At 59.3% G+C, this 19,507-nt stretch overlaps 1 protein-coding gene across 5 annotated transcripts in view; it reads right to left on the reverse strand.

Moving 5' to 3' along the window:
• BICRA (BRD4 interacting chromatin remodeling complex associated protein) overlaps positions 1-19,507 on the reverse strand; it is a 72,190-nt gene that overhangs the window by 50,310 nt on the left and 2,373 nt on the right. For 2 of the 5 annotated variants that reach the window (XM_081274459.1, XM_081274458.1), the window contains exon 1: positions 17,863-18,032. The exons of 1 other annotated variant lie outside the window; for it this stretch is intronic. The gene's annotated coding sequence lies outside the window, so the exon portion shown is untranslated. Of the gene's footprint in view, positions 1-17,862; positions 18,036-19,507 lie in introns of those variants that run through there. 2 more of the 5 variants (XM_081274460.1, XM_081274455.1) reach the window with 2 other exon arrangements.

Below are 19,507 nucleotides of genomic sequence, written 5' to 3' on the forward strand. Positions count from 1 at the left end.
GTCCACTAGGCCCCAGCCCTGATCCTGAAAAAGCATGAACTAGGAAACCAATCAGTTAATCCAGAATCAGTATCAGCTGGAGTAAGTGGCCAGAACAAGGTGCGGAGGGGAGGTTTCTAGCAAGGGTGACGTTGGGGACATCACGGGAGCTATGTGAGGAAGGCAACAGTAAGTGCAAAGGCCCGGAGGCAGGAATGTACTGGGCGGTGGTTGCAGTGGTTGTGGGGGTCACATGGCCACCGGGAGGGAGATGGAAGTGACCGGAGGCTTTCACAAGGCACCTCCCCCTCCCAAGGGCCCCTTCCTCAGCCGTGGGTGGGTGCCACAAGCTCAGGAGGCAGAGGCAGGAAGGGAAGGGGACAGAGGCTGCCTGCAGGGGATGGCCTCACTGGCCTGAGGCATCAGGAGGAAACTGTCACCGTGCTGTGCCCCTCTGCAGGAGGGCTCACCTGTTACAATGGCTGGCATGACCTGAGCTGGCAGCAGCGGCGGAGTGGTATTGCAGGCCCCGGGAGGTCCAGGCCAACCCGGGCCTTGAGCCTGTCTCAAAACCACGCGGAAGCTCGTGCAGCGTGCACAGGAGGGATACGGGGACAGTGAGCTGGGCTCAGGAAAGCCGGGGTGAAGCCTCAGGGCCACCTCCAGGGCCAGACCGCCCGCAGCACCCTGGGCACGGTAGGTTCTGAACGTCCACTCCCAACCAAGGCCGGACCAGCGTCTCCGGCCCCTTCTACAAATCACCACTGTCACCAGGGAGGAAGTGGGCTGGCCTTTCAGGACCACCCTGCAGAGTGGGCACCTTTACCGCCACCTGACAGATGAGGGAAACTGCACCCAACGCAGAACAGCCCTCTGCCTCTGGTTGCGCCAGGGTGTGACAATCGCCAGAGTAAACAGGCTCTTTGAAAAACCCATCTTACAGATGAGGCCACAGGATCAGAGGGTGTGCCAGAAACCCAAGATCAACCAGGAAATGAGTGAGAGCGCTGGCTTCAGTCAAGATCTGAGCCCACACACTCTGCCTGCCCCTGAGCCACCCACCCCTGAAGCCCTTCACATGCAGTCCCTTTCTTTTGGGTCCCTTGGATCCTCCAGGTTCCTGTTTGGCCAACATTCACCTCCTCAGGGGCTAAGTGCTCAGCACACCTGCTACACGCAGGCTCTGTTCTAGGAGCTGAGGAGACTGGGAACAAAACCAAGGTCCCTGTTCCCTTTACACTGACCCATCTGACGAGGCTCAGGGTGGACACAGAAAAGAACAGTAAGACAACACATGCTATGGAAGGTATCTTAACATATTTAATTTGCATGTATTTGATCCTGACGTAGATCTGTAAATACTGAAATACAAACAACAGCACCCCAAATCAGTTCCCAGACACGACAGACTAGGGCTAAACGTAAAGTCAACGCAAATGTGAGCCAGAGGGCAGCGGACACTGCTAAGTGCCAAGGCAGCAAAGCCCTGTGAGACCAGCCAGGGACCTGCAGTCTTCAGGAAGGCCAGGGAGGGGACCTACCACATTGCCGTGGTCAAGGCCACGTGCGCTCAGTGGCTACTGTGTGGGGCAGCAGAGGTCAGCCACCGTAAGGACCGTCTTGATGCCAAGTGACAGGGGCCAGGGAGAGGTCTGAGCAGGGACAGGCAGAGGGGAGCAGGGGCCTAGGCAGTGGGTCCAGGGTGGGGGAAGCCTGATGAGGTCACTGTGAGGTCACCCTGGGAGGGTGGCGACAGGGCCAACTGAGGTGGGCAGTGGCGGTGGGCAGCCAGCACAGCGCGGGCTAAGCTCGAGGCAGAAGTGAGGGCCGCTGCAGGCCGACGGAGCGTGTGGACAAGAGCGAAGGCCCACGGGGGGCTGCACACCTACTGACCAGGGATCAGAATGAATAAAAAAGTGAAACTTCGCTGAGTAGGTGGGGCCTGCAGTCCCAGGGACACAGGAGGCCGAGGCAGGAGGGTGGCAAGCGCGAGGCCAGCCTGGGCAACTCAGCAAGGCCCTGTCTCAAAATGAAACTAACAGCCTGGAGCGCAGCTCAGTGGAGGAGCGCCCGAGCTCAGTGGAGGAGCGCCCGAGCTCAACTCCCAGGGCTGCAGAATCGCAGAACAGAACTTCAAGAGACTGGTGTTGAGGGCGAGGACCAAGTGGCTGGAGCTGACATTCCCGGGCTGGTGACCACCTTGAGGGGGGTCCTCACTTCCTGGCTTCTGTCTTTTTGAGGGTATTCTCGGGGGAGGACACAGCTGGGGACGCAGTGTGGAGCCCTCTACGGAAACCCAGCAGAGTGCTACCCGCTGGAGACACGTGCCCGTCCCAGCGGAGTGAGTCAAATCCCCTCCTTGGCACGGTCTTCCTGGACTCCCCTGCCTGGCCACCTGGAGGCCTGGCCTCCCTCTTGGTTCCCACCAAACTGGGTCTGGCCAACGAGGCTTCCCATGGCCCCCATGGCGTGACCTGTGACAGGCAGGCCCACGCACACTCCAGGAGCCGAGCCACAGGAGGCCCGGTCCCCAGAGCTGCACTGCCCAGTCCTCGCCACCCTGCAAGTCCACTCCACCAAGGCCTGCGGTCACGGCTGCTGCTGAACCACCTAGTGACGGCATGAGACGCTGGGAGACACCGACAGTGTGCACCCAGCCGGGGACGCGGGGCAGGACACAGAACTGTGCTCCTGCGGCCACAGGCCTTTCCCCAAAGCCTGAGGTGAGACGTGTCCCAGTGTGGGGACTATCGGGCTGTCCGGGGACGAGGGTGCACTGGGGCTGTCACAGAGCACCCTGAAGTCAGGGGCGCTCCTGCAGCTGAAGGTACGAACATTCACATGCAGCAGGACGCAGAAAGTCAAGCGCCTGTCGCCCCTGTCACCATGGGAGCGCCATGGTCACTACGCTGCTGCTGGGGCCTGGACAGCGGGTCTTGTTCGCTGGCTGTTTGCTAGACTGGGAGCGCCTGAGGCCAGGAACGGAAGCCCCAGAGCGCGGGGCCGGCCACAGATTCAAGTCCCCACCCGGGCAAACGGCTCCTTCTCTGGATAGCCGTCCGAGGGACCAGGACCTGGCCTGCCTACCAGCCACAGTCAGCAAGGACCAAGAGAAGACATCAGCATCGGCTCCACCACAGCTGGCCCGGGCCCCGGAGGCAGATTCTGCTGTGACTGGTCCACATTCAACAGAGGACAACTCGCCCGAGGAGAGCGAGCCCAGGCTCAGGCTAGGCTCCCCACACAGGCCTTGAACGTTGCCGTCCAAAGCCTGGCCTGCCCGGGCCGGCCGCCCCCTCCCTGCGACTCCAGACAAACTGAAGCCTGGCCTTGGGTCCCGAGCAGACGCCCTCTGCCTTCTCACTGCACCCCCCCCCCCAAGCAGGCCCCAGGACGGGGCGCTGTTTCACCCTCGGCTGCACCCACAGCTCCCGGCCACACCCTGCGGTGGTGCCAGGGCCACACGGCTCCCACCTAAGATGTGCCAGGCCTCTGCCACCCAGAACATTCTCCAGCTCCTTGAAAACCCTCACCTTTTGGGGGATCAGAGGGTGGGACGCAAGGACCAAGAGTGGATGATCGGCAGACCCAGGCCGATGCCCACAGTGTCCCAGAGTCCACCACAGCCTGGCGCCAAGCGGCCCCTCAAGAACCCCGCTGCTGTGTGCAGGGGACGCGGAGGCCTTTCTGGAATGCGACCCGGCGAGCCACCCAAGGCACACTCCCTCTGCCCGGCCGCCCCTCTCCCGGGAACCTGGCCGTAGAAACATTCTTGCGTAAGCGACCCAAGGTGCGGGTCTAAAAATGTCAGGTCAGGTCACTCCTAGCTTGGGACCTCCCCAAGGCTCCCAGCTCGGGCCTGGCCAGCCCTGTCCAAGGCAAGGTCCCAGCGGAGGACAGAGAAGGGAAGCACAAGAACAAAGGGCGGGGCTCATCCGTGACAGTGGCGGTGACAGTGGCGGTGGATGGGAGAGTGGCTCCAGCTCAAGGAGGAGGCGGGAGGAGGGGAAGAGGGAGAGAGGACGCAGAGGTCCACAGGAGAGGAGAGGAGAGGAGAGGGCCCCGCGTCTCCACCATCAGCCACCATCACTGCAGCGGGCCCTGCGGTCTCTCGGAAGGCCGGGGGGGGGGGGGGGCTCCCCGGAGCCAGGAGCCAGGCCCGGGCAGCGCTGCGCAGCCTCACCCGCCAAACGTGCTATATGCTGGGGAGGACGCTCAGTGGGAGAGTTGGCCCTGTGTGAGTCGCCAGGTTCCACCCCAGGACGGCCAAGAACACAACAAAAGCAGAGCAAAGAGAAAATCATGGGCAGCAGCATCCCCACCACCATCATCAGCTCAGAAGAGAAGCCGTGCAAACCTCTACCATGAGCAGTGTGTGGGACGTGGAGCACTTGAAATTGAGCGAGTCACACTGAGGTGTGCTGGGAGCACATAACAGACACCAGACTGAAAATTTAGGGTACAAAAAAGAATCCTATGTAACAAGTGCTGTCGAGGACGCGGAGAAGCTAGACCCACGCTCACTATCAGGAATATAAAACGATACTGTGGCTGTGGAAAAGAGTATAGAAGTCCCTCAAAAAATTAAATAAAGAGCCAACTGACCAAAGGTAAGGACTCAAACAGAAGCTTCTACACCCACATTCACAGCACAGTGCTCATGACAGCCAAGGGTGGATAAGACCAAAGTGTCCATGAGCCAAACGTGGTGTATTCCTCCAATGGAATATTATTTGCCCATAAAAAGGGAGATATCCAGCTGGCTGCTGGGCACACACCTATAATCCTAGCAACTCAGAAGACTGAGGCTGGAGGATCACAAGTTCAAGGCCAGCCTCAGCAGTCTAGTGGGACCCTGTCTCAAAAAAAAAAAAAAAAGGCTAGGGATGTCGCTCAGTGGTGAAACACTTGCCTAGCGCATGCAAGGCCCTGGGTTCCACCCCCAGCACTGAAGGAAAAAGGATGGAAGGAATCCTGATGACATGCTCCAGCCCAGACCCTGAAGACAGCAAGCTTAAGTGAAATCAGCCTGACACAAAGGGCAGATGCTGCAGGATTCCACTGTGCAAGGTCTCCACAACAGGCCAACTCATGGGACAGAAAGTGGAAGAGAGGTTACAGTGGCGGGGAGCTGCTGTGTCACAGGTCTGGAATCTGTTTGGAACAAGTTCTGGGAATGCAGAATGGTGACGGCTGCCCAGCCCAGTGGCCGTGCTTACTGCCAGGGGGTCACATGACTTGTGCCATGGATCACAATGAACACAGATCTGCCTCAGATCTGCTAGCAAACCCCAAAACCAAGATCCCGGGATCCTCCCTCGGCCTTGCCTCCCACGCCTCCATTCCATTCAGACCCTGGAAGCAACCCACAAAACAGCCAGAAAAGCACTCTGCACTTCACTGTTCTGACGGGGGGTCCCAACCAGAGCCTCACCGGAAGCCTGGGAGAAACGCAGCCTCAGGCTGCCCCGACCAGCGGCGTCAGATCCTGCGTCTGACCAGGTCTCCAAGAGCCTGCGCCACGCAAAGTCAGGTTTCCTGATGGGGAGACCGAGGCAGAGTGGTAGGGTCTCGATCCAGCCCCAGGTGACGGCCAGACCTGCCTTCCCAGCTCCTGTCCTGGCCCTCCAACAGCCCCTGGGCCACGTGGCTCACAGCAGCTGTCACCGGCTATGTTAACCAAGACCCCAGAGAGTAAGGAAGGCACAGCGGGGGGGGGGGGGGGGGGGGGGACCCGAGGGGCTGGGCACCGGAACTTCGTCGCTTGGCAGCAGCCCCAGTCAACCGTGGGACAAGAGGCAAGAGAGGCCACTTCCCAAATGTGGGCTGGGTGCTTTCTGGTCATTGTCCCCAAACCAGTAGGCAGTGAGGCTGCTAAACACAATGTGGCCCCAGGGCCAGGCCCCCCAGGGGCATGTCCACCTGCCACGCAGCTGTGAGGCCCTGGGCAAGTCAGGCTCCTGCTCCCGGCCTCATTTTCTGCCTCTGGGGAATGGGGACGCTCCCTGCGCCTCCTCGGGTTCTTTGAGTGAAAGAAGCCAATGCTTGCGAAGGGCCTGCGCAGGGCCTGGATGGGGCGAGCCAGTGCCAGTGCCAGTCTAGATGTCACCCTTGCTGTCCCTGCCCACCCTGTGACAGCTCTTCACCAGACTCACAACCCCCCCAAGTCCTTCCCTACATTTTGGGATGTGGACTCTCGCGTGCGTTTCACTGGGGAGAGGTCTGGGCCTCCGGTCTGGGCCTCTGGTCCAGGCCTCCGGCAGACTTCTACAAAGACCTGGGCTTCCCCTACTCTCACATCATGAAGCACCAGGTCCATAAGGACACAAGAGACGGAGGCACCCCGCCAGCCCAGGAAGGCCACCGAGGCTCCCCTCCACGAGCTCCAGTGCCTGGCCCCTGCCTCCGGCCCATCCTCGAGCCCCTCAGCCCACCTTCTGCCTCACACCCCTTCTCCCAAGCCCGACCCAAGAGGAAGCACACCGCCCAGCCCAGACCACGCCCTCCTGCCTCCTCTTGACCTTCTTATTTCTTTTCTCTCCTGAGCTCAGGGTCTGCCCCTCTCCTCCAGGCTTGCGAAGGTCATGGGTGAACGCTGACTGTACGCCAGGTCAGAGATGTGCCCTAACTGGGCACTGGGTGCTGTGCAGGAGGAGAAGGAGGGGCCCCCCTGGGGCTCAGACACATCCAGGACCGGGCAGCAGGCAGAGCAACCCTGGGCCAGGAAACCAGATGAGGAGCAGAGGCCAGACCAGGCTGACCCTGAAGGGCTGGGCGGGGGCTTTCCAGCTGGGGGTGAAGACAGTGTTCAAGTCCCCGGTGCCCCTCTTCCGTCCACCCCTGAGCTGCTTATCTCTGTGTGGCCACTCACGTGTTCCAGGACGGCTCCTGCCCCTCCCCCACCAAAACCAGGAACTTTTCCAGAACACCGGTGGACCCAGGGCTGGTCCCGAGTCCGGCTGCGCTGAGACCTTCCTGGAAACCCCGGGTGGCCCTGGAGCCGCTGCCCGCTGCCCATCCTGCTCTCCTCCCACAGGTGTGCAGCCACCTGGAGCAGAGTGCTCTGGTCCCTTTCCTGGGACTCTGCACAGCGCTCGGCCTCTGCTCTCTGCCTCTCCACCAGCCGGGGTGGGGGGCCTGAGCTGTACCCCAGGACTTGTTCCCCACACCACAGGCGCCTCTACCCGTCACCACCACCAGCTGCCCAGGCCCAGCCCTAGCGTCTCAGACAGCCTTCCCAGGAAGCCTCATCTGGCCTGTGGGGACATCTCAGGCTCCATGTGACTTCTCTCTGTGGGCCCTGCCTTGCACCCGAGGCTGGCCTCAGAAGCCCCCTGTGCTCTGGAAGCCTGTCCCAGCAGCACCCAGCACTCTCTCAAAGCAGAAAAGCTAAAAGACAGACCTCACCCCACCTCCTCGGCCCCAGGCCCCTGCCCCTGCCGGAGGCAGAGCTCTGGCCACTTACACCCCAGGGAAGAAGGCCATTAGCCCGCAGGAGGCGGAGCAATCCCAGGTCACAGAGCAACCACTTGTGGCCTTGGGCAAGTCCCATCTCAGCTCTGCCACAGGGAGGTGGGGGCCCCTGGGGGTCAGATCTGGGGAGAAGTGACATACAAGGGACAAACAGCAACAACGCAGCACCCATAGAGAAGCAGCAGGAGGAGCCCATGGTGAGGCCCATGGGGGGGAGCGACAGCCACAGGCTGGGCAGGACGGAGACGGGAGGCAGGAACATGGGGTGGTGGCACCCGAGGGGGTGGGAACGGGAACAAAGGGAGCCTTACCCACAAACGTACCTTCCCGATCACATGTGTGGTTTTGCTATACTTCTATTTCACGTCATTAAGTTATTATATAAACATAACACCTGGTGAGTGTACACAGACTCACCTATGGACGCACATACATCTTATTTGTTTAGTTTTCGCAGTACTGGGAATTGAACCCCGGGTGCTTTACCCCTGAGCCACACTCCCAGCCCTTTTTGTTTTTTATTTTGAGACAGGATCTTCCTAAGTTGCTGAGGCTGGCCTCAAACCTGCGATCTTCCTGCCTCAGTCTCCTGAATAGCTGGGATTACAGGTGTGCACCACCGCGCCCGGCTACATAATACATTTTTAAAGCAGATTTTGTTAGAAACAAAGTTAAATGATGATCTCCCACATCTGCTAGAGTCTGTTCAGGAGCTCCTTAGGCCCAGAAGTTGGCTCAATGTCCTCAGGCAACAAACAGATCCTAGCTTCTTAAGACTTTAAAAATAAAGACACAGGACCACGGAAGGGGACATGCTCAGCGGGGAATATGCTCAGGGGGGGACAGAGGGCTTCGACAGCACTGGGGAACTCTGTTGGTCCAGGTAGACATGGAAATTTAACAAACAGTCCTGCCCAGAACAGCCTTGAGACCTGGGTGGCAGACTGCAGACAGCCGAGGGACCCAGAGGCCACGGTGGCCAGGACTCAGAGGCATTTTATCAACTCCGAGACTCACATTTCCACAGCCGCTCAGACCTGATGAACTGCGGCACATCTGCCTTCCACTCCTTGCGGACTGTGGGGCAGCACCTGAGGATCCCCAGGGGCAGGGGCCACTGTTCCCTCTGACAGGCTCCAGGCTCACACCTGGGCCCTGGGGAGGTGGCCAAGATCAGGATGGCCTCTAAGACAGAGGCCAGGGCTACTCCAGCACCCTGCAAGGGGCCTGCAGGTTTGCTTTGCAGACGGGCTAGGACTCCGAGGATGGGCGGCCTGTGCAGAGGCACTGCGCCAGGACAGGGCTCTCTAACAACACTGCACCCCAGACACCAGGACCCCAGATGGGTCTGGGAGGGGCGTTTTATTTACTTGTTGGGGGGCAGTTACTGAAGACTGAACCTAGAAGTGCCCTGCCACGGAGTTACGTTCCAGACCTTTTTCATTTTGACACAGGGTCTTGATAAATTGCTGAGACTGGCCTTGAACTTGTGATCCTCATGCCTCAGCATCCTGAGTTGCTGGCATTACAGACATGTGACATGATACCTGGCTTTGCAAGGGGGACTTTAAATAACCACCTCTGGTCATCTGGAAGCAAATGGGCACTTTTTGGAAAACGGAGAGGGACTCTGAACACCAGTTCTCTGCTCTACTTTCCCCAACCCTAAGACATGCCTATGGTTCAGTCATCCACTCACTTATTCATTCAACAAACATCTAAGAAGCCCCTACTATGCGTCACAAGCTAAGAACACATAGAATGCAGCCCTCAGTTTGTCGTCTCCTACACTTTAGAGTCTAGTGAGACGCCAGCATGGAAGAAATGCTCCTGGGCAGGGTGCCGTGGCGCCCACCAGTAATCCTAGAGACGTGGGACAGTCCCGAGTTCTAGGCCAGCCTCAGCAACTTCAACAAGACCCTGTCTCCAAATTAAAAATAACCAGGGCTGGGGATGTGGCAGAGTGGTAAAGCACCCCTGGGTTCAACCCCCAGTACAAAAAGAGAACATAAAGGGTGCTCTGAGAAGAGGGACCTTTCCCGAAGCCTCCTGGGGTGGCAGTGAGCTGAGAGCTCTTCCTAGACTAGGGGCTTGGGGCCGCGGAAGGGATCCAGGGGAGGGGTGTGGAATGAGCCTTCCTGGGCCAGGAGGGGCCCGAGGAGGAGGAGCAATTCCATCCCCAAACCCCGATGCTGAGCAAAAGCAAGGGCTGTGGAGTCCGACTGCGAGAGGGGTCACCGCAGTCAGGGGCTGCTGCAGGAGGGTGGCCACGGGGCAAGGCCACCAGGGAACTGTGGGGTGGTGCTGAGAACCAGCCGCATCTTGATGGGACGTGAGTTCCACAGGTGCACACACTGGTGAGACTTGTCAAAAAGCAAGCTCCAACGCTGTGCACTTTGTTGTATATAAATTATGCCTCAATGAGAAGAGATCAGCAGGAAAAAACACACTGCAATCCCCCCGGCACCGTCCTTTTTTATTTATTTTTATCTTTGGTGCCTGGGATTGAACACAGGGGTGCTTAACAACTGAGCCACATCCCCAGGCCCCCTCCTTTTTTTTTTTTTTTTTTTTAATTTTGAGACAAGGTCTTGCTAAGTTCTCAGGGTCTCTCCAAGTTGCTTAGGACCTCCCTAAATTGCTGAGGCTGGCACTGAATTTGTGATCCTCCTGCCTCAGCCTCCCAAATCACTAGAATTAGAGGCAAATGCTCTGAGACCTCCCAAGGATGCCAAAACCCTCCCTAGCAGAGAGCCACGCCCTCTCCAGACCCCACCCCCCAACACACACCCTAGACACAGAAGGAAGTCAACCAAGGACATAACAGGAGATGGCCTGAGGGACTATTGGCTCTTTAAACCTCCCGCTACCCTCAGCTTCCTGAAACTGCAGGTGAGGGGCTGCTGTCGGTAACCAAAGCTTGCCAAGAAAATGCAGCATGCACCCAAAAGTAGGGGCCACCAGGCACGTCCTAAGGAGGGCATGATGTCACCGTGGTGATGGCTGCTGAGCCCAGGGGAGCCCTTCCTAGGAAGACTCCGTCACCCACACTGGGCGCTCAAGTTCTAGGTGCTGGGGGAAGGGCAGGACTGGCACAGCCACCTAGAGGGGCAGGGGTGTGGAAATCCCCCTGCCTGCGTCACACCGCAGCAGAGGGCTCCAGGGAGCTTCCTCTGTGAGCATCTTGGGACATGGGGCCACTCCACCTCCAGATTAGGGAGGCCACAGGCCACCAGGGGCTCCCAGGGTCATTAACCAGGATCCCACAGCCTCAAACAGATATCCCTGCTCACTCCACCCCAAGGCTGCCCAGCTGGGACACAGGGACATGCTTCAAGGGGTCACCCAGAACTCAGCAGCCCCATCCACACACAGGAAGCCCGTCGACGGCAGAGGGCAGAGTGGGGGGCTCCAGGGGCATCAGCCTCCTCTGAGACTCCCACATCCTAAAAGCCTTCTTCTCCCCACCTGGGGAGGGGACACCCAGGAGCAGTGACTAATGACACTAACTGCTGGGTGCTTACCCTGGGTCAGGCACTTGCGAAACATTTTCCGAGTAAGACCTGACAAACAGCAAGGCCCTGAAGGAAGCACCAGTCCTAGTCCTGAGCTTTGCCTGCTCGAGCCTGCGCTTAGACAAGGGACTAAGGAGGCACCAAGTCACCGGCTAGAGGGTGGCCGACCCAGTCCCCCTCACCTCTGGGGACATGTCCCTCCACGCTCCTGCTGCTGGCCCCACTTGACTCCCCCTGAATGGGGATAATCTCAGCACAGCACATCAGAACCCACGTCCCACACTGCCCGCATCCAGGTGCGAATCCCAAACCCATGGAATCAGAAACATCCCCCACAGTGTGAGTCCTGTGTGGCCAAGAGAGGGGACTCAAAGGTCCCAAAGGGGGACCTTTCTCCAAAGAAAAAGGACAACCCGGCCAAAGTCTCCACCTTTCTGCCTCAGTTGCTCCAATTAGGGAGTAATGTCACCTCCCAGATAGAACAGCACGGTCCCTGCAGGTGGTGAAAACTGTTTGGATCCCAGAAGCAAAAATCTCCACTAAGAACAACAGGAACACAGCTGAAATGACCGAGGGCTGGAATTAGCTTTAAAGTTTTTCCAGCAGGATGGGGCACTCGCCTACAATCCCAGCAACTTGGGAGGATGAGGCAGGAGGATCCCAAGTTCAAGGTCTGTCTCAGCAACTTAGTGAGACCTATCTAAATAAAATAAAATAAAATACAAGGGGTGACTAGGGATGTGACTCACTGGTAGAGGAGCCCTGAGTTTGATGCCTAGAACCAAAACAAATTAAATTAACAAATAAACCTCCAGCAAAAAATGAGGGGGGTGTGCAGGGTTGGGGAGGAAGTAACAACAACAACAACAAAAAAAAAAATCAGCAGAAAACTGTTGGAGAAGACACAGGCGGCACCGCCGTCCCTCAGCCCTCAGTGTTTCAGGAGGCAGCAGAGGGACCTGGGCCCCTTAGATTCGCCATAAGAAAAACTTCAGATGATAATAGCAAAACAAGGCTGGAGAGCAGGGCCTGTCCTAAGGTCTTCTGCAACTCAGTCACCTGAGCTTCGCTGAGGCAAGTTCTGCACAGATAAAGAGACGGAGCCGTGGATGCTGCCCTCTGCGAGAGGCCAGTGCTGGGCCTGGGGTGTGGCTCAGCGGCCAGCACCCCCCCAGCCACTGGGAGGCCCTGGGTCCAATCCCCAGGACCAAGGGAACCCCAGGTAACAGAATGCCAACACTGACCGCCTAGAGTCGGGAGGACGAGGCCCTGGGGGCTGACCCGGGGAGACCGTAACCCCTGATCAGCAACCACACTCCCGCTGCTACCTTCCTCGGGCTTGCCCGTGCCAGCACCGCCTGGAGCCCTGACAGCGCACGAGCACCCCAGGGTCTCCCCCGTGCTCCTCTTTTCAGGCGAGGAAACTGAGGCTTGGGCCTGATGCGGGAGAGTCTGCTGCGCCTTTGGTGGCCACGCAGTTTAAGAGAAGGCCAACATCAGGCCTCCTGCGACCCTTGGGAAGACAACGGGCACCTTCCAGAGTGAAGAGCTGGCAGGGATCTCACAGTAACTGTCGTGAAAATAACATCAACGTCAAAACCCACTGCAGGCCCAGCTTGGGACGCCACTGCTCGGTTCGGCTGTCACAGCAGACCCCAGGAGAGGCGGCACGGCCGGGGCCACAGACACGAAAACGGAGATGCAGAGAAGGGACCGCTCGCCAAGGTCGGGCCACAATAAAGTAAGATGAGCCTTCCATCCTGTGCCTGCTCCTGAGGGGGCTCACAGCCTGGCTGAGTTGAAAAGCACCCCCCCCCAGGAGAAAGATGCGCCTAAGACTGACACACCACCCCCACAGCACAAGGCCGCCTCTGCCTGCGCCCTTTTTAGGTGCCATGTAACCCTCACGACCACCTGATAAAGCAGGTACCAAGATAGACCCATCTAACAGAAGGAGAAACTGAGGCCCAGAGCCAGCAAGTCCCTTGCGCATAGCCGTCCAGCCAGCAAGTGGCCAGGGCGGGATTCAAACTGACAGCCGTTCCAGAGCCCATGCAGCTGACCTCCACACCAAGTGGCAAGCACGTGATGCAAGCCTCGGGCGGGAGGAAGAGGCGAGGAGGTCACCGGAGACAAAGATGCGTGAGTTGGCAATGCAGGCTGCCAGGCTGGGACTGGCTGGAGGAGGCTGATCCAGGCGGACAGCAGCGGCCTGCTGGCTGCAGCATCATGGTGTCTCCAGGAGCCACCAGAAGACAGAGCAGGCTCAGATCCAGCAAGCCCACTCCCGTAAGGAGTCCAGGCACGCTCACTTCCCAGGGAGATGTGGACACCTGCCTTCCTGCCCCGACACAGCAGCATGGAAACACCGCCACACCTTGATAGAAACCGAGGTCTGTCCACCCACGAAGCCACTGAAAGGATGGAGACGCAGGTGCAGGGCTCCCAGGGAGCCAGGGTGAGAACGCACAGGCAGAACAGGAGGGACGCACCACCTGGGTGCAACAAGGGCTTTGGAAGACATGGTCCTCATATAAACGTACACACAGAACTTCAGAACTGAGAGGTGTTCCTGGGGAGAAGAGCCAGGGGGGCCAGGGAGGTCTGGTATTTTAACTCTGTCCCATGTGCATCTATCGCTTAGAAAGAAAAGCAGCCACAGAGAAGTGGCTTCCTCCTTGGGAGCCTTCTCAGGCCACCCAGACAGAATTAATCAAATCCCACTGCAGCTGATCCAGCATTCCTCCTCTCCTCCTCCTCCTGCTGGACTGGGTCCCAGTATCATGACTGATCCCCAGGGCCCTGGCACACAGTAGGCCCTCAGGAAGTTTAATCAGGAACAATGAAGGAAACAAAGGCTCTCTCTGCTTTCCCTGCCAACAGCCAGCCACCTACCCCCCATGAACACAGACACTCATACACAAAACTAATTATCACCAAACTGGAAATGCCTTAGAAAGCTCTCCCTCCCCAGCGGGAAAACTTGCATGTCACTGAGACACAAAGGCTTCAGTCAATTGGGACAAAACTCAAATGGGGGTGCTGTAGGCCAGGGAGAATGCCAAGGAGGACCAGGGGGAATCCCTGGGGACCATTCAACCAAACTCTTCCCATGTGGCTCTGGTGTGGTAAACTCGATGTTGCTGGGGAGCAAACTCTGGCAAGAAGGGGGACAAAACACCAGAGGAGAGGAAGGGGTGGGTGAGTGGGGCAACTCGCTCTGCTGGGGAAGGCGGGAGCAGCGACCAGAATAGACTGAGACCCAGCTCAGGTGCCAGGAGCTGCATCCACTGTAGGAAGGTGCTTGGGGCAGGGGTCACACAAAACAGTCCAGGACAAGATAACCGTGCTCCCTGCCCCCACCCCTCCCCTGTAGGGTGGGAGAAGGGAAATGGCAGCCCCTCACGTTTCCCAGCCCAGGCGGCTGCAAAGGAATGCCAAGTTTTCCTGTTTCCAATTAGCCCCCAGCAGCAGCCCTCTGCAGTCTTGAGACTGGAAGTCAAGGCAGCCTGGGGTGGGGGGCCCGGGAAGGCTGGCAGCTGGATCTAGAGGTAAGGAAACAGCCCTCTGCCCCATGGCCCCAAGGCTTGGTGCTGACCCCCTGGCCCTTCTTAGCCTTAGGACAGACCCCACATCCTGAGGAAAGGTTGGGGAAGGTCCAGAGGCCTCTGGAAAGGAAGTGAGCAGGTGGGGGGTGCAGGAGTGCCCCTCACCAGGCCTTTCTCCGCATCTCCGACCTTCCCCAGAGAGCAGCTCCCCTCTTCAGAAAGCTCCGACCTCGACCTCAAGAGACTGTTCCAGATAGCTCTTCTCCCGCCCCACCCTGAAGGTTAGTATTATGCCTGTCATGTCATGTCACCAAGGAACATCAAGGAGAGGACAGTGGCTGGGGAAGCAGGGGACCTGTCAAAGTCCCTGAGATCAGAGCCTATGAGGTGTGGCCTCCCCAGCTCTGGTGACAAACACGGTGCCCCCTCCCCAGCATCCCTGGCAGTCTGGCTTAGAGCCTAGCTCAGCCCGGAACACTCTCCCGACTCGGTTTCCTCATCTGTCCAAGGGCATCACTCACATGACCTCCCTCACTGGTAAGTGGGGCCCGACCAGCCCCACCCCTGCAGCTAACCGTATGTGCAGCAGCGGTTAGTGCGCAGGGCTGGCGTTCCCCAGTCACTAGAGCTAGAAGGGCAAGCATCACTGAAGTGGAGTTTATTCAGCTGCCCTTCCCCTACCGCAGGGAATTCTGGGGCAGAGGCCTCCTGCCACTCACCTTAGCACCCAACACGCCTCCCCAGTGCCCGTGGCATCCATGTCCTGCCTGCTGAACGGTGAATATAAACCACACATCTGGATGATGCTTTCACCCACCCAGAAGTGAGTTAAAGGAACTGTAATTATCCCCACGTGCAGATGAAGAAACTGAGCGAGCCAGGAAAATGACCTGCTTAGGGTCACAGGGTGGAACAGCGGTGGACACTGGAGTTTTCTGCCAACTGCATGAGGTGCCATGATGGGTGACAAGTCAGAGGGCCATCAACCGCATCAACAACAGCTCCAGTCAGTTCAGCCACCTCTGGGCAGGGCTGAGCAGCAGCAAGCAGGCCAAGTTCCCGCTCAGATGGCAGATGAAGAAGGGGGAGAGTGACATTGGCGCCAGCTCCCAGGTCTGAGGCTCCCCCTGCCCCACTCACACCTCCAACTCTCCATTCCTGAAGGCAAGTTGCTCTGACCTAGCCACAGCTCAAATATCTCAGCCTCAGCCCACTTCCAGATGCTTCTAGCCCTTGCCCAAACCAGCCCTCACAGAAAGACATCTGGTAGCTCCTTCCAGGGATTATCTATATTTAAGACCCAGGTCCACTTAAATCAAAGAAACAAAGTGCCACGAAAAGTACAACAGTTTTGAGTTAGGTTGGAGAAACTCTTAAGTGGTTCCGCATTGGGGCTTGGTGTGACCCAGGACTGCACAAGCCCTTTAACCTCTCTGGGCCTTAATGAACCTGTCTGTGAAATGGGAAAAATAACTGCCCCTACTTCCTGCTCGGATGGTGGCCAGCTGCAAAGCACTTAGCAGTAGCCAATCCATAGTACTCCCTGGGTGGGGAGATGTTGTTATTTCCGGCTTCTGGGAGATGGGGGAATGTCTGGTTGGGGGGGGGGGGGGCAGAGAAGGTGAACCTGCTGGTTGTTGAGTCCTATTAGGCAAGGGAAAGGGTGGTCCCTGAACTGTCTGCCTCCCCATTTTCCTTGGAGAGGTGGGGGTCAGAGCTGACAGAGCCCGGACCCCCAGCTCAGGTGTGGAAAGGGTGAAAGCACAGTGCACTGATGATAAATCTCAGGCCTTGGAGTCCTAGGTGTTTCCAGTTTCCCTAACAGGTACCCTCAGGAGGTGCAAGGGAAATGCAAACGCTCATTACATCCCCAGATTTTTATTACACTAAGTGGGGGGGGGGGGAGTTGACAAAAGGGGATGAGGGTCTGGACTGGAGCTGAGGAGGAACCGCAGCCCACAGGCTGGGGACACCAGAGAGCTGGAACCTGTCACCGGGGGCCTCCCCTAGAAAGCTGACCCAGCGGCCTCTGACCCCACCTCCGGGGAGGCTCAGCTGCTCAGAACCACAAAGCAAAACAAAGGGGCGCGGAGAGGAAGGAGCCACTGTGCCTTCCAATCACCGCTGGCGGCCGAGCCTGAGTCCGCGCCCTACCGCGGCTCCTTGCCGGGTCCTCCGGCTGGCGGTGGACCGGGGCTTGGGCGGCCCCTGGTCCCTTGCCTCCCCGATGTCTCCCGGTGACAGGAGCCGGGGAAGCAGCGGAGGGACAGCGAGGGATGGGAAAACCAGATGGCTCCATCCCTCCACCCTCCTCCTCCATCCCTCCCCGGTGCCCGCCGCCTGGCCGCCCTCCGCAGGGGCCCGGGGAGGCCGCGGCCCGGCTCGTCAGGGCTCACCCCGGGGAAAGGGTTGCCTTTGTCTAAAGGTCACCACCCGAGCGCGGTGCCCGGGCTGGGCCTGGTGCCTCCCATTTCCAGGCCGACCGGGTGGCGACCGGGGGCCGCCCCAAATCTCGGGAGGTGACAGGAGCAAGCCTCACCTCCCCCCCAGCCCTCTGTGACCGCCCCCTCGGGGACCAGCCAGCTGGGGGGCGGGGGCGGGGGTCAACTCCTTTCTTTGCTGGGGCTGGGGGACCAAGTCAACTCCTTTCATTGTTTAGGGGCGGTGGGGAGGGGGAGACCCTGTAGCCTCCTTCCCCTCCATCCCACCCCAGCTTGCGGAGGCCCCACTTCTGCCCCGCACCACTGGGAGGGATTTGGGGAGGGGGCGCAGGGGACGGACGAGAGGGGGACGTGAAGCCTCGCTGCCTCCGCCGGGAAATCGCTACCCGCTGCCCCAATGCCCTCGCCTTCCCCGAAAGGCGGGGAGCAGGGCGGGGGAGGGGGCGCCGAGGCCGGGGGGGGGTCTCCCCGCCCCTCCCCCCCTTCCCCCGTGGAACGTTAGGTCTCGTTTTTCCGCCGCTCCATTGTATCCCCAGCAGCCGGCGGGAGGGCCGGAGCGGCACCGGGCGCCGGGCTTGGGCAGGGGAGCTGCGGAGGGGGGGTCCCCGTAGGATCGGGGCGGCGGCAGCGGCGGGAGAGACCTGGGGTGGGGGGTGCCGGTGGTGGTGGGCGCCGAGCAAAAAAAAAAAAAGAGAGAGAGAGGCAGCGGACGCTGCGCCCCGGCTGGGGGGCTGAGAGTGAGAGTGTCGGGGGGGTGGGTTCGGCCCCGGCTCCGGCTCCCCCCACACACACCCTCGCCGCCAACCCCCACTCCCCCCTCGCTTTTGCGCCCTGTCACAGCCCCGACTCGCAGGTAGAGAGAGTTAAGAGATTTAAAGAGAAATTGCTACATTGTGAGAAACTCACCCTGATGTTTGAGCAGCCGTCGGCGCGGGGTCTCCGAGACGGCCCCGCACGGGCTGCAAAGGGAGGACCCAGAAGGGGCCGACCGGCCGGGCCGGTCAGCGCACTGCCTGATCGCATGGCGGCCGCTCGGCTGCGCGCCGGGCCCCGCCGCCGCCCCGCGCCGCGGCCCGCGCGCCCCGGGCCCGCGCCCGCTCCGGGGAGCGCCCCTCGGGTGTGCAAAAAAAATTTTTTTAATTAAATGCAAAAGAAAAAAAAAAAAACCTTGCAGGTTTTTGTGTCCCGCCCCCCCTCCTCTTCCTCCTCCTCCTCTTCCTCCTCCTCCTCCTCCTCCCTCCGCCCTCGCCGGGGGATGGGCTTGAGGGAGGCCCCGCCCCGTGCCTCCGCTAGCCAGCCCCAGCCCGGCGGCGCCGAGCGGCGGGCCCGGGAGCGAATGGGAGGCTGCGGCCGCCGGGGAGAGCGCCCTGCGCACGGCGCCGCCCCTCCCCCAGCCGGCCCGGAGTTTGGGGGTGCGCCTGCCCGGGCTCCGGCTGTGTCCGCTCCCCGAGCTGCGCTCCGGGTGGCAGTGGGAGGGAAGCCGAGGGGCTTTGCCGCCCAGACCCCGCTTCTGGCCCGCCTAGAACGGGACACCGTGCACCCTGGCGCGCCCCCCGAGGCGGGGGGCGCTGGTGCGGCGGGACGACGCACCCAAGGGGAGCATCGAAGGTTCGAAAAGGAAGCGGGAGTCTAGCATGGAGGAGGAGAAGATGAGTCCCCGGAGGAGACCGCGAAGGGATCCGGAGTCGGAGCCGATCGGGTGGATGGCGACGGCGTCTTTGGGGTGACCTGCCGGGCCCCCCGGACGTGGCTAGATTACTTACCGAGTCCGTCTCTGTCGCGGCGGAGCCGAGGACGCTGGTCTCCCGGAGGCCTCCCGGGCCGCGCTGATGGGATTCCCAGAAGCCCCAGGACGCCTCCGTGGTGTCGGGTCCGCTTCCGCCCCACCGGGCCGGGAACGCCTCGCCGGCCCGACACTTGGATTCACGCGTTCATTTGCGGATCGCCTGGTGAGCGCCCACTGTGTGCCCTGAGCGGCGCAGGGGGCCCAGCGGGAACCGCGACTGTCCAGGCCTGCCCTCCCGGGGCGGAGGGGCCCTAGAAAAGCTGGTGCATTCAGTAGGTGCCCAATAAATAGGTGCTGAATAAATGAGAGATTGAGCCATAATATATGCGTTTTAAGCCTTGGCATTCTAATGTCTTGGCGGTACTGCCTGTAATATTAAGACATACATTTTTTAAAGTGTATTTTTAAAAATTAATTGTGCATGGCCCTGACTCAAACCAGTCAACTCCTTTACATTCTTCTCTTTCCACTTTGCCGTGTGATGTTGGGTAAATTACTTCACCTTTCTTTCTGGACTTCTATTTCCTCATCTCTAAAATGCCCACACGGCTCAGTCTGTTAGGAAACACAACAAGTAAGCCAATAAGTCACTTAGTCTCAGTTGCCCTTCTTGGTCTTGGCCTACAGATCTCAGGTTTCTTTGGTAAATTATGGTATATTTCTACCCCTATAATGTGCCCAGCGTTTAGTGCTCAAGAAAGATTTGCTGAACAAAGAAACAAAACCTACCTTTCGCTCCTCCTACACACACCCAACCTCTTAGGG

The sequence above is a fragment of the Spermophilus citellus genome, assembly GCF_964194105.1.
Source record: "Spermophilus citellus genome assembly, chromosome: 18".
Taxonomy (NCBI): Eukaryota; Metazoa; Chordata; class Mammalia; order Rodentia; family Sciuridae; genus Spermophilus; species Spermophilus citellus.